General features: G+C 41.8%; 1 long non-coding RNA gene across 1 annotated transcript; it reads right to left on the bottom strand.

Annotated features, from left to right (window-relative positions):
• Nucleotides 1–1,696: 1,696 nt before the first annotated feature.
• On the bottom strand, nucleotides 1,697–7,418 carry LOC110257189 (uncharacterized). Its single transcript, XR_002339469.2, has 3 exons — nucleotides 7,285–7,418; nucleotides 6,764–6,827; nucleotides 1,697–1,837 (listed from the first exon to the last, which is right to left on the bottom strand). It is a non-coding gene; the product is annotated as an uncharacterized LOC110257189 (long non-coding RNA).
• Nucleotides 7,419–13,766: the final 6,348 nt, after the last annotated feature.

Below are 13,766 nucleotides of genomic sequence, written 5' to 3'. Positions count from 1 at the left end.
ATTTATAATCACTTGGGGGAAAAGTTTAAAATCCTCTAACATTCCTTTGAAATATGTCCTGAAACCATGGAAATGGCAACTAAACTCCCTGCTCTTGGATTCCTAGACCTATAGGGCAGTTTCAAGCATGGCTTACATCTGAAACAGCCAACCTCCTCCTGAATGGTACACAAATAAGACTATTCAGGTAACATTAGCCCATAGCAAAATTAAGAGTAACTAAATTGTGTCAAGTTGGGGGATAGAGACAATAGGTGAGTGGATCCACCATCAACTAGCTTGTTACCTAGTTTTGAATTTGAGGCATAAATATAGCAGAAAAAAATGCAATGTTAGAGAGAAAAAGTAAAGATGTTAAGAACATACGAGTTTGGAGCAGATTAGTTTATTAGATCATGGGGAAAAAATGAAGGAAAATCTTATTCTTCACTGGACCAAGAACTAATTTCAAGGGGAGTTTGCCCCTTTACATAAAATGAGACATTCTGAAGATACTTAATAAATGAGACATGAAAGCAATATCGTCCGTTTGAAAAGGTTGAACTTTATAAGGAGCTTTTCCTTCTTGGATCTTCCTATTATTTGTAAGGAATTCAGGGTGTCTCTAACTTTAAACACTTCAAATCCATTGTCTAGAACTCTGGACATGATTTCCTAGAGAAACAACTGCAGGTGGTTGAATCCACAAGGCCATCCTCTAATGACTCGTTAGTTTCTGGTTGCCACAACAGCACAGAACTAAACCAGTGTTTCCATGGAAAAATTCAAATATGATTCACATTGAGCTGCAGGAACACTTGTGACCACATTTTTTGTAACAGAAATTAAAAAGGAGCGATGAGTGGGTGGGACCAGAGATAGAGATATTCTTTAAGGGCAAGAGAGCATTGCTACCGGGAAGGAATAAATTATAGCAGTGGAAATTTACCTCTCTTCTTTTAATGCCTCTTGACAGAAAAACGACGGCATCTAGAACCCATTCTGAATCTTATTGATCTAGTTCCTAGGTGAAAATGGAGTAAAGATAAATAAAAATATAAGTAGGAGTGCTTCAAGGCAGTAACAGGTTGAAGAGACAGAGTAGAATTTCAGAATTTCCAGAACGAAGTCTGAAGGAAGAGGAGTTCTTTGGTCATATGGCATTTGGCTTAACAACCCTCTCTCTCTCTACACACACACACACACACACACACACACACACACACACACACACACACACATCACCTATGTTAAGCTTGTATAAATAAGAAGCTGCTTATAAATCATTTTGATATCTGGTCAACCTAACAAAAACTTATCAATGAATGTTTTGAACTTTCACAATTAATTAGAGAGCAGCAAAGTTTAAGTGGTGAAAAATATAAACTCTAAATTAAAATGCTTAATAATTAAGAACTTTAGCCTTGGGACAGAGGAAAAAAATCCAAGAAATGTATATTAATTTAACTTAATGAAGAGAAAAATAGTTATTTAAAGAGTTGACCCTTTGCTAAAATTCCAGAACTAATAGTATACATCATTGAATGCTCATAATAACATAATAAAGGATGCTCAGTCTATCAAATAAAATTTTAATCAATTATTCATTGCATCTGCATTTTGAATATCAAGACAAAATAACTTACCAGCTTTAGTATTTTCTCAATTTGTTCTTGTAGGCTGACTTTTTTGGGGTTCAGAGACATTTTTGTTCCTGTTCAATATGAATTTTTGGCCCCTCTTTCATATTGTATTACTGAACTTGGTAAAGAATTGTCCTCCTTCCCTTTTCCTTTTCCTTTACAGATATTTCAGATGCTTTCCTTGTTGATTTTGTGATGTTGCCCCAGTTCCATACCTGGAACAAAGATCATATAAGCCGTGCAATATTTTGTGAGCTTACTAACCTGTGACCATGCTTGTCTTAGGATCATCACCCTTTTACTCATTATGCCATGACTCATCTCCAGCCCATGTCGAGAGAAGCAAGGAATACAGGCAGGCAGTGAGTTGTTGGCTTAACTGGGGAGGACTGTGGCATTTTCTCACTCACTTCAGCTAAAAGAAGGTAACACCTCTTTCAAACCAATTAAGAGGGTGCAAGGAAGCTGCAAGGAGATATTGAGGGTGCATAGAAGAAGGGGAAATTGGAGTTCCCGTCGTGGTGCAGTGGTTAAAGAATCCGACTAGGAACCATGAGGTTGCGGGTTCGATCCCTGCCCTTGCTCAGTGGGTTAACGATCCGGTGTTGCCGTGAGCTGTGGTGTAGGTTGCAGACGCGGCTTGGATCCTGCGTTGCTGTGCCTCTGGCATAGGCTGGTGGCTACAGCTCCGATTAGACCCCTAGCCTGGGAACCTCCATATGCCGTGGGAATGGCCCAAGAAATGCCAAAAAAAAAAAAAAAAAAAAAAAAAAAAGAATAAGGGGAAATTAGCATCTCTTTTCTCTGCTAGAGGCTTGCTGAAATGTGGAAGCCCTTGTGCCTTCCCTGAGGTGACTGTAGGGGTAGAAGGGGGAGAGAGAGCAAGGTGCTCCTTGATGCTTGAGTTGTATATGGACATTGAGACTGGGACCTGCTACTTACCTGGGGAGTTTTGAAAGTAGGATACCAGATGGAACATCTATAATGACAGAAAAATGAGTAGGTAGTAGCTTGCCTTGTCATCATTTGGCACGGAAAGAATGTCTGAGTTTCTCATGCCTTAGGATTCTGCGAAAGGCAGAAGCTATCTTGGGGTCCTGCTATACAGGAAACACAGGGAACTATATCCAGTCCTTTGGGATAGAACATGATGGGGGATAATATAAGAAAAAGAATGTGTATATATATATGTATGAATGGGTCACTTTACTGTACAGCAGAAATTGGCACAACACTGTAAATCAACTATACTTAAATAAAAAAAATTTTTTTAAATTACCTGTCCCAAAAGTCCCTTGCAGAGGCAAGGGAACACTGTAGTGATAAGCTGGGATGGGAAGAGCTATACCATTAGGGATGAGGTGAATTTCAAGAGGTAAGCCAAAACCTGGATCACCTTTGGGGGCTGTGCAGCGTGGAGTGCCTACAGCACTCCTAAAGAAGCTCCCTGTGAGCCTCACAGAAGTGACAGTATTTGCATGTTTGCTCCAAAGAGGTAACCAAGGAAGAACTAAAATGCAGAGAAGTTTAAGCAAACAAAAACTGTACCTTTCCTTTAATCTAATCTTCCTCAACTCAGACCCTGGGAAAGCCAGAAGTAGAAAGGGAAAGATGGGGAGGGGAGGAGAGGGAACAGGCCAGTCTCCTCCCCTACATGGCAGCCCCAGCTGGGCTATTTGGCGAGAGGCTTGGAATTGGAGATGAGACTGCCTTAGGTTTAGGACCAGACCCCTTTAATCCCTGCAAGGCAGTCACCATTAACACAATAGGGCTCCTTCATACACCTGTAAGAATCTGGAAGCTATGAGATCTGTCTGAAACAAGGACCAAGAGATGGAAATCCAACCCAGCATATGTAAAACAGTGACTGGAGAAAAGTAAAGCCATTTCCCACCAAGTTCAGACTGTTCAATAAACTGATCACACCAGGATAGATTAGGCAATCCAGTTATTTTGCTGACCGTTGAAGAGGTTCTTTAGGGGTGATGTGCCCAGAGCATGAGGCTAAGAAGTTGGTGGATTCCTTCCCTAAAAAATCAATGCTTGGGGTTCCATCTATTGGGAATATCTTATTATGAATACTAAAATCAGGTTTATTAAAAGTCCTTAATAAGATCTTCAGAGGTTACTTCATTCATTCAAACATGTCTTAACTGCTTTTACCCGGCACACACACAAAAGTAATTCCAAGGCAGCTGTCATTCCAAGGTGCTAACGAATAAGAATAAAATCATAATAATTTATATGCCACTTGCTATATGCTAGGCACTTTTCTAAATGCTTTATGATGTTAATATAATCAAATATATTTAATTCCCAAAGGGTATGGCTGTTATTACCTATATTTTATAGGTAATGAAACTGAGGCACAAAGAAAGAGGCTAATTAACATGCCTATGGTTATATGACTGTTAAGGGTTGAGGGTAGAATTTGAACCCAGGAAATTTGGCTCCAAAGTTTACATCAAAAGCTATATTGTTGCTTACAATTTAGGATATGCGTTCTAATATACAGTCTAATGAGCATATGACTACGTTTAAAAATAAGATTATAGGGTAAAAGATTAATGTAGCCTGTAAACATTGGAAAAGACTTCAGAAATCACCTATACCAGGGCTATTGGGGATCCGTGAGTTGTAGACTTCATAACTTGTCATGCAAAGACTCATTAGTCTCATTTCAAAAATTCAGCTTTTTGTAGGACCCATTATAATATCTTCTTTGGTCTTATCACTCAGAGAACTTTGTAATAAAATATATAGCTTAATGAACTTCTTTATAGCTTAGTGACTGTCTTATTTAAGAGAAGTCATCATAACTTCATTTAGACCTTAACATTTAGGCTATATCCCTGTCTAGCTATCTGTGCATTGACTTTTGCTGGTGGGTCATTGTGGGGTTGTTCCTGAACTGTGAAACAAATCTCTTCTGGTTGTTGGAGGAGGTCATTAAGAGGATGTGACCACCAGTTGACCTGGGAACTGGACCTGGTCAACAGGAGGCTCCTTACGCCTGCCCCCTGAAATGTACACTCTACTTGCTATTTCCCCACGATGACCCAGTTCAGGGGTACAGCCGGGGGAGAGTAGTATATAACCGAGTCCACCTGGACTGTATATATGATTGAATGCCATTAAAGCCTCTGTGTAAACTCTTCAGATTCTGGCAGGTGGTTCCAGAAATCTGTTGTCTTGAGCTTCCCAAGACAAGCCTCATATGTAAGTTCCTCTGCTTATTAGATTTGACACCCACTAATCAGGAGGGATCTGCCTCTTCCTTCATTCTCTCTTGACCCTCCTTGTACTGAGGCCAGTTTGGGATTTTTGTGAACCAACACTGATGCACTCCAGAAAAAAATGATGGCAAAGCCTTGAACTTTTTCATGTCCCAAACTTGGGCTTTGGCTTATGCCAGAGAAGAATGTAACTCAGAAAATATGACACAATCAAGAAACAAGACACTATGTTAATCTCCAAAATTTATAAACACCTTCTGCAGCTCAATACCAAAAAATCAAACAACCCCATCAAAAAATGGGCAGGAGACCTAAACAGAAAATTCTCCAAAGAAGACATAGATATGGCCAAAAAACACATGAAAAGATTATTAAAGAAACACAATTATTATTAAAGAAATGCAAATTAAAACCACTATAAGGTACAACCTTATACCAGCCAGAATGGCCATCATCAAAAAGTCTATGAACAATAAGTGCTGGAGAGGAAGTGGACAAAAAGGAACCCTATCACACTGTTGGTGGGAATGTAAATTGGTGCGACCACTGTGGAAAACAGTATGGATATTCCTCAGAAAACTAAAAATAGAACTACCATTTGATCCAGCAATCCCACTCCTGGGCATCTACCCAAAGAAAACGATGACTCGAAAAGATTCATGTACTCCAATGTTCATTGCAACACTATATACAATAGCCAAGACATGGAAACAATCTAAATGTCCATCGACAGAGGAGTGGATAAAGATGTGGTACATATACACAATGGAATATTAACTCAGCCATTAAAAGGAAAGAAATAATGGTGTTTGCAGCAACGTGGGTGGACCTAGAAATTATCATGCTAAGTCAAATCAGTCAGACAATGAGACACCAACATCAAATGCTATCTCTTATATGTGGACTCTAAAAAAGGGACGCAATTAACTTCTTTGCAGACCAGATACTGACTCACAGACTTTGAAAAACTTATGGTTTCCAAATGAGACAGGTTGGGGGGTGGGGGGATGCACTGAGGGTTTGGGATAGAAATGCTGTAAAAATTTGGTTGTGATGATTGTTGTACACATATAAGGGTAATAAAATTCATTAAGTAATTTAAAAAAAGAAACAGACGCCATAGACAGCAAGCTGTTGCTTGTTTTCTGGGGATGGTGTTCTCAGGAGAAGCAACATAGAAGGCTCTTCAGTTCTGGCTCATGGGGCAGACAGCTCTCTCCTTTCTAAGAGGAACCTTTGTGATGAGAACTCAGCGCTAGAGGCGCTAAGAACCCAGCATTTCTTATCAGACACAACCTAGAATAGATTTACAAGGAGATCCCGCTGAATAGCATTGAGAACTATGTCTAGACACTCATGTTGCAACAGAAGAAAGGGTGGGGGAAAAACTGTAATTGCAATGTATACATGTAAGGATAACCTGACCCCCTTGCTGTACAGTGGGAAAATAAAAAAAAAAAAAGAACCCAGCATTTCTGACATGCTAAGGTTACGTATCCTGTCACTTCCAGACAAGGGTTTTGAGAGGCTTCCAGCTTTTTAGGGAGGCTTAGGATAGGGTTTTTGGTTAAACTCTTGTGGCTCATGGGCAAAGCACAGAACTGGGAGAGCTGGAATCCAGTTCTAAACCTTATTCTGAAAACAATCTGCTTTATGACTCTGGGAAAGGCAACCCACTTTTCTGAGCCTTTTTGTCATTTATAAAATTAGGAACTTAGAACTAAATATCTAGGATTCTTTCCTGGTCTAACATTTGGTGTGTTTCTCTCTGAGTCAAAGCATAAACTAATGGGGAAAGTTTATGATGCTCTAACATGGCACCCCAGGTTGGGAGGTGGATAATACAATATTTATGTATACCACTCTTTAGTGAGGAGATACAGAAAAAATTGATGTGAAACCTACTAGTAGCGCCTCTTCTTTCTCATTTGGTATGCTTATAAATGGCAACAAGTTTCAGGAAATGTTCCTAGAAATAAATACAAGTCATATTCGTTACTCCTAAATATTAGTAATGATATCATGATGAAATTCTCAAAGCAATTTCTGAGGGGAAATGAATAACTTACCTATAATATATTTAGTATCTTCAGCAGTGTATGTATGGGATGTAGTTTATATGTTATCTATTGATAGTACCTTACTACTAATAAAGCATAGGAAAGAAACTTGCTCAAGGAAAAGTGATAAAATAGTATTTGATTTCAGCAACTGACTTCAATCATCTGCAAAATGATGATAATAATGATGCTTTCTTTACCTCATAGTATTGCATTGTTTTATAAATATAGCCAATAATCATGTTAATAATAACATTAATATTCATCATCTCATTGTCCCCAAGGAGGGTACCAGGGAGGTCATATTAATGTTGATACTTCCATTTCTAGCTTACCAGCTGACATGGGTGTGATTAAGACTCTTACCTTGTTACCCATGTTCCTCTTCCAGTGTGCCATGGTCAAGGCTGGGAATTCCCACCACGGGGGCTGCCACACAGGAACTAAGTCTGCTCTTCTTCTGTCTTCTTTCTTAAGAGGTGCTGCCATGAGAACACAGCTACCCCACTTCTCTGACAATTACAGTGACATTCCCCCTGCTGTCTCGATCCCCTTTAGTTCCTTCAGGACACATCTGCAGTGGTCCTTCTTCCCAGAAATGGAAAGTGGTCTTCCCGTTCCATATTGCCTGCATACTTTTCCACCTTAGTTCTAAAGCAGTATGCATGGTGTTGTGCCTTTAAGTTTTGCAACTTTTAAGTTTTCATCAAAATGGCCATTTGAGCTTTTGCTTGTGATTCTGTCCCCAGAAACATGAGCCTCTGTCCTGAGCTAGCCTGGGGAATACATGTCATAGTGTCCTCTGTTTTCCAGCCTCCTCTCTCTTCTGTTTCTTCCCCAGGTTCCTCTTTTCTCCTTCAGAAAACATACCCCCACCCCCACACACCCACCACCACCAGCAATAACCCACCCCAAAACAAATTAGCTCCTATAAAACAGATGGGAGAGATGATGGGAGAGAGAGAATTGCCAGCCCAGGCCAGCAATTACAGCTGACTCTGTCTAAACAAATAGTGACAGAACATTTGTGCACACCAGAGAATCACCATTTGAACTGTACAGCCAGGTCTTAAAAGAGTATCTTACAGCCTGCTATAGAAAAGCACTTTTAAATAGTTAGACATGTCTAACAATGGAATGAGCATGCCTGGGAAGTAGTGAGCTTCTGACAATAAAGGCATTCAAGTAGACATATGAGCTACTTTAAAGCAATTTCCAAAATGCACTGTCTTCATTACTGAGTTGGAAGATTCTTGTGGGCAAGATATAATTTATCCACTTTGTATTCTGCATAACAATGGAGTTTCTAAAGAATTTTCATACATACTGAGCTATTTTAATCCTTGCAAGTGTCCTGTGAAATAAAATAGGGATGGGGGATCCCATTGTGGCTCAGCGGTAATGAACCCGACTAGTATCCAGGGGGATATAGGGATGTTGGTTCGATCCCTGTCTTCGCTCAGTGGGTTAGGGATCTGGTGTTGCCGTGAGCTGTGGTGTAGGTCGCAGGTGTGGCTCAGATCTGGCATTGCCATGGCAGTGGTGTAGGCTGGTGGCTGCAGCTCCAGTTTCGACCCCTAGCCTGGGAACTTTCATATGCTGCAAGTGTGGCCCTAGAAAAAAAGCAAAAAAAAAAAAAAAAAAAAAAAAAAAAAAAAAAAAGCAAAAACAAAAAGGATGATTCTTATTTAATAAATAAGAAAACAGGCTCAGACAATTCGTAAATTTTCGTAGGGTTACAGGACTGAGAAATAAATCGCAGAATTGACATCTGACCCCAGTTCACTGTATCCTTAAGCTTTGCATGTACTGCCCAATGCAGATGTCCAAGGAATGTTCATCTCTTGGTTGGCTAGTGAGAGCTGTTGCTTTGGTGGGTTAAGGAAATGAACCGAAATGAGACTTTTTGGTCTTCCATACTTGCCACAAAGTTCAATGTCTTGAATCACAAAAAAAGCAATCAGAAAATCCTCTTGATCTCCTTCTCTTTTCTATTAGTAGGGCTAAAATATGTGAAATCTACAGGATTTCATGTCATACCAAAGTATGCAAATTTGTGGCAATAGGTTCTGAGTGTCTTTGGAGCAGGAGCCTTTCATCTCTTTATTCCCACTTTGTGCTTAGTATTCCCTTTTTTATTATATAATTAAAGAAGTGGATGGATGGAGGGATGGATGAATGCATGGATGGATGGATAGGTGAAGGGAGGTGACCAGGATGTCTGTGACTCAAGGGCATTGGCCCAGTTTTTTTTTTAAGTTTTTTTTTTTCTATTATAGTTGATTTACATTGTTCTGTCAATTTCTGCTGTACAGCAAAGTGACTCAGGCACATATATATATATATATTATTTTTGAAGGCATTGCAGCTGGTATGTGATGAAATCTTCTTAACTTTCTAGCTAGTTTTCAGCAGAGATATTTTGCCGCATTGCTCCCCAGGGGTGGTTTCCATGGGTCTGTGAATCAGCAGTTCTTTTGACTCGATCTCTCTCTAACCTGGTTTATTGTTAAATCACTGTCTAAATTTTTCTGGACCTTATGTCTGCTCCAAGACCGGTGGCAAAACAAGTGAGGATTCTTTCGGAAACTGCAAATTCAGGACTCTATGGCCAGGAGTACAGTTGTTTCATGATTTATGGCTGAAGGTGTGCACTCTACATGCCATTGGCCAGTGATGATAGAGTAGATATCAGTGCCTATGTGGGTTTCCTGTTGCCTCTTCAGTAGTCACCATTTAGAAGCATCTAAGATATAAAGTGCTGAGGGGTGGGGAAACTTTGCCACTGCACTAGGGACTTCCTCTTTAGATTTTCTAAACTATTAAAAATAGTATTTCACATTTATCTGCATAATTTTTTCTGTTCTCTGCCCACTTGAGCAGGTAAAACATGCCCAGGTAACATGATGACAACTGCTCTGATCCTGCTGGTTTTCCTATTAGTTCCAACTGACCAATGAGACAAATTAAGGCTGCAAGGAAACACTCACCTTTATTGTCAACAGGTGGTCATTCTTAACTAGTTAGGATAAGTCTGCTAAATAGTACCAGCCTCTAACTAATAATCAAGGAGGCAATCCACATTTCTTTTTCAAAACTGGGAGGGGGAAAATTTGTGATGGAGGGGACATTAAATTTTTGAATACAATGCCTAAGTAAGTTTACACATGTTTATAGTGTCATTATGGCATGTATATTGAAGTTTATAAATGTAAAGTTTTTGGCAGTGGTTCTCAAGGCATGGTCTCTCCACCACCAGCAGCATCAGTAGCACCTGGGAACTTGGTAGAGATGCAGGTTCTTAGGCCCCACCCCAGAACTTCTGTATTAGAGCCTGTGAGATGGGGCTGGCAATCAGTGCATTTTGATGCACAGGTGAGTCTGATGCAGGGGTAAGTACCCTCGTTCTAGGAAGTTTCCAAGAATGAGCCTTTTTGTTTTTTTTTAAACAATAGTGTGGAAGTTTCTGTCATGGCGCAGTGGAAACAAATCCGACTAGTATCCATGAGGATTTGGGTTCTATCCCTGGCTTACTGAATGGGCCAGGGATCTGACATTGACTTGAGCTGTGGTGTAGGTAGCAAGCGTGGCTTGGATCCTGAGTGGCTGTGGCATAGGTCGGCAGCTGTAGCTCTGATTGGACCCCTAGCCTGGGAACCTCCATATGCTGTGGGTATGCCCCTCCAAAAAAGAAAAAAACAATGGTGTGGACCAATTAAATTGTCCCTTTTCTGAGGAGCCTTTAAACACACTGAACAATTGTTCATGTATTTCTCAAGAGTATGTTAATCATATCAGAAATGTCCTTCCCCTTTCATTCAAAAGGGTGCAAAAGGGAATCAGTTCCCCCCCAAAAAATGGGGACTCCAATACAAGAACTGAAATGAAATATTCGTGCAAACAGTTCTCATCTTTGCACAGAAAGTATCTGCAAGAATTACCCCTAAAAACTACTTAGCTGAGAGAGGAGCAAAGAAAATGTCGGAGCAAGGGAAAGGCATTAAAAAATACATTAAAAAGGACATTAAAAAAACAAAAGCAGCAGCTTGTGTTTAATCATAGATAAAATGCTTTTGTGCCGTATTAAAGGGCTGGGGTTTGGAGGGAGTAATCTGCATTTAATGAGCCTGTAAGCCAGTGTTTTAAAATGTTACTGTTCTCATTTCCTGGACTTCCCCCTCTGTGACACGTTACCACGTCAGTCCTCGTTAATCAGCTGACTTTCATTTATCGACTGATTAATACGTTCCCCAAATTGGGTTAAAACAGGGGAATGCTGAAAACGTGGTCTCTGCTTTTCAACAAGCTCACAATTTAGTTGAAGAGATAGTAGTAAATGGCAACACTTGGGCTCCATAAAATATGACGAAAAACACAGGAGGCAAGATGCAGATTGCATATGTAGGTGGTCACTCTGAATGTCTAGTATTGAAGAAAGGCTACTGGGAGCAGGTAGACCTCAAAGGATGCTTACTGTCTGTAGTGGATTGTAGAAATGGTCTCAGTTCTTCCCTTTCCTGGAGCTCTGCCCCTGGGCAATGCAAGTTTTCAGCATTTCACTCTGAGAGCCAACTCTTGGAGTTGGAGCTCTCCTTGTAACGGAGGCAAGGTGCCAGTTCTAAGCCTAGGCCACAAGACACCTTGCATGTTTCTAGTCTCTCCAAACATGTCCAGCGACCATGAACAAAAGCAGGTTAAGCCTGTTGAGTGGAAAGCAACCATGTCATTCAAATCTGGGCTGTTTCAGCTGAGGCATCTATGACTAGTCAGTCCCCAGAAGAGCCATCAGTGGGCCCAGCGGAGCCCAGTCAAAACTGCCAATGCACAGCATCCTGCACTCCATGCATCACTATTACTTTAGGCCAACACGTTTTGGAGTGGTTTCTCAATCAGCAGTAGATAACTGATAGAAGGTCTGAAAGGTGGAGAGGAAGGGAGAGTGTTCTAGGTTAGAGGTGCAACTCCAAACAGGTCAAGGGTTAGATATGTGTGAGGTCAGGTCAAAGAAAGGTGAAAACATCAGTAGGGGTGGATATCTGACCGCTTTCTTTCAGTAAATCAGAGGATCAGGAGTCTTTAAGAGAACGTGCACTGGAGACCAGAACTATACTACTACACCGATCTCTTGAAGCATGCCATCCACCATAAGACATAGGAGTCCCCACATGCTGAAACACACAGTGAGCTGCAGGACCATATACGTCCACGCTGGCCCTTGAGGGGGTAAGACATTGTTTTCTAGCCAACTATATGATGCCAAGAAAAAAAAAATCTTTTGCTTTTATTTTTTATATAGAAAAATCTAAAGCTCATGTGACTTACTTTCAAGAAACTGCTAGAGGCAATTTATAGAATCCCAGAGTAAAGGATATTAAGTTATAATGCTTTTAAAATCTTAAGGTCTCATAATATGGATCAAGCAGGCCATTGAGTAACAAACAACCTCAACTTAATTTTATTAGGTCATTCAATATTTTTCACCATAAAAGAACATAAAAGAAATATTTTCGTCTAAATGCTAAAAATGTGTTCTTTCTGTTGAGTGCTACTTGTTTGAAAAGAACATCCTTGGGAGATGAAGGATTTCAAATAACTCCCTCAATCTGTCGGGGATAGGAGGGGATGGGACTGGGATGGGGTGAGTTAGGGTGGGGGGGTATGATATTCAGATGGCACAGTATTTAGCCTACACTTCCTCAGGTCTGAAATCCTCTGTTCCAGCAGGCACAAGGGCACCTTTCATTCCATCCAGTTATTTTTTAAAGAACTAACTAGTTGACAAAGTGCCATAAACTTTATACAAAATGGCCTTATTGAGCAACTATTTTATTCAAGCAACGATCCTAGAGGCAGGACTTCATCGGTCAGAAAATCATGGTGAATCAGGCATTTCCATAGGAGAAAAGGCAAGGATAATCTAGACAAGCGTCATGCAAAGCAGAGTGTGAAGGAAGCTTCAAACCCTAAGTGCTCACTGTGTGTGCGCCTTAGCAGGAGAGCGAACGACAGTTAAAGTTGTTTTAATTGCAGCTTGTCTCCTGCGAACGTGTTGCTCCCTTTGGACTCTCCAGTAACCAGTTCACCCAAAACTTTTCTGCCACGAGGCCCCGCATCTCCCGTGTGCCCCCCTTCCTTCCCTCGCCCAGCTAACAGGTCCCCAATGGCTCAAGCGTCACCTCTTAGTCCCCGGGAAATCTCCGCAGCCCACTCGGACTGCAGCTCAGCTCGGTTGCCGCCCGGCCCTCCCATTGCCGCAATCGGGGCGACGGGAAGGGAGGAGGTGCGCAGGCCAGGGCTGACCCCGGAGGACTGACTCGTGGGCCAGGCTCGGGCATCAGCATGGGGACGGGAGGCGCGAGCCGACTTCGCCCCGCAGGTAAACAGGCCGGCCAGGCGCAGGGCGCTGCCGCCGCCGCCGCCGCGGCCACCCAGCGATTTCCAGGCACGCAACTCCGCCTCCAGGGCTCTCTCCCTCGCGCTCTCGCCCCGCCGCCCGCTCGCAGCCTCAGCAACCGCCGCAGCATCACTTCACACAAAGGACTGTTACCCGCCGAGCAGCTCCTCCACCTCCACGTCCTCCTCCGGTGACAGCCCCGACAGCGGGGCTCCGGCGCGGCGGCGGCGGCGGCGCGGGGAGGACCTGTCACTCTCAGCAACCGAGGCGGTGGCGGCGGCTTTATTCTTATTATTTTTCTAATTTGGCTTAAAAAAAATTTTTTTTTGCCCTTATACCTCTTCGCCTTTCTGAGGTTCCACCCACCTCTTTTCTCCCTTCCTCCTCCTCCCGTAAACAACTCTCCCACAGCCCCCGCCAATAAATAAATTAGGAGGAGGGTAAAGGGGGAGGC

This window comes from Sus scrofa, chromosome 15, assembly GCF_054392235.1.
Source record: "Sus scrofa isolate SSC_HxYL_T2T_F1_AM1 chromosome 15, Sscrofa_HxYL_maternal_Yorkshire_Landrace_v2.0, whole genome shotgun sequence".
Taxonomy (NCBI): Eukaryota; Metazoa; Chordata; class Mammalia; order Artiodactyla; family Suidae; genus Sus; species Sus scrofa.
This window is presented reverse-complemented; position numbering and strand designations above follow the sequence as displayed.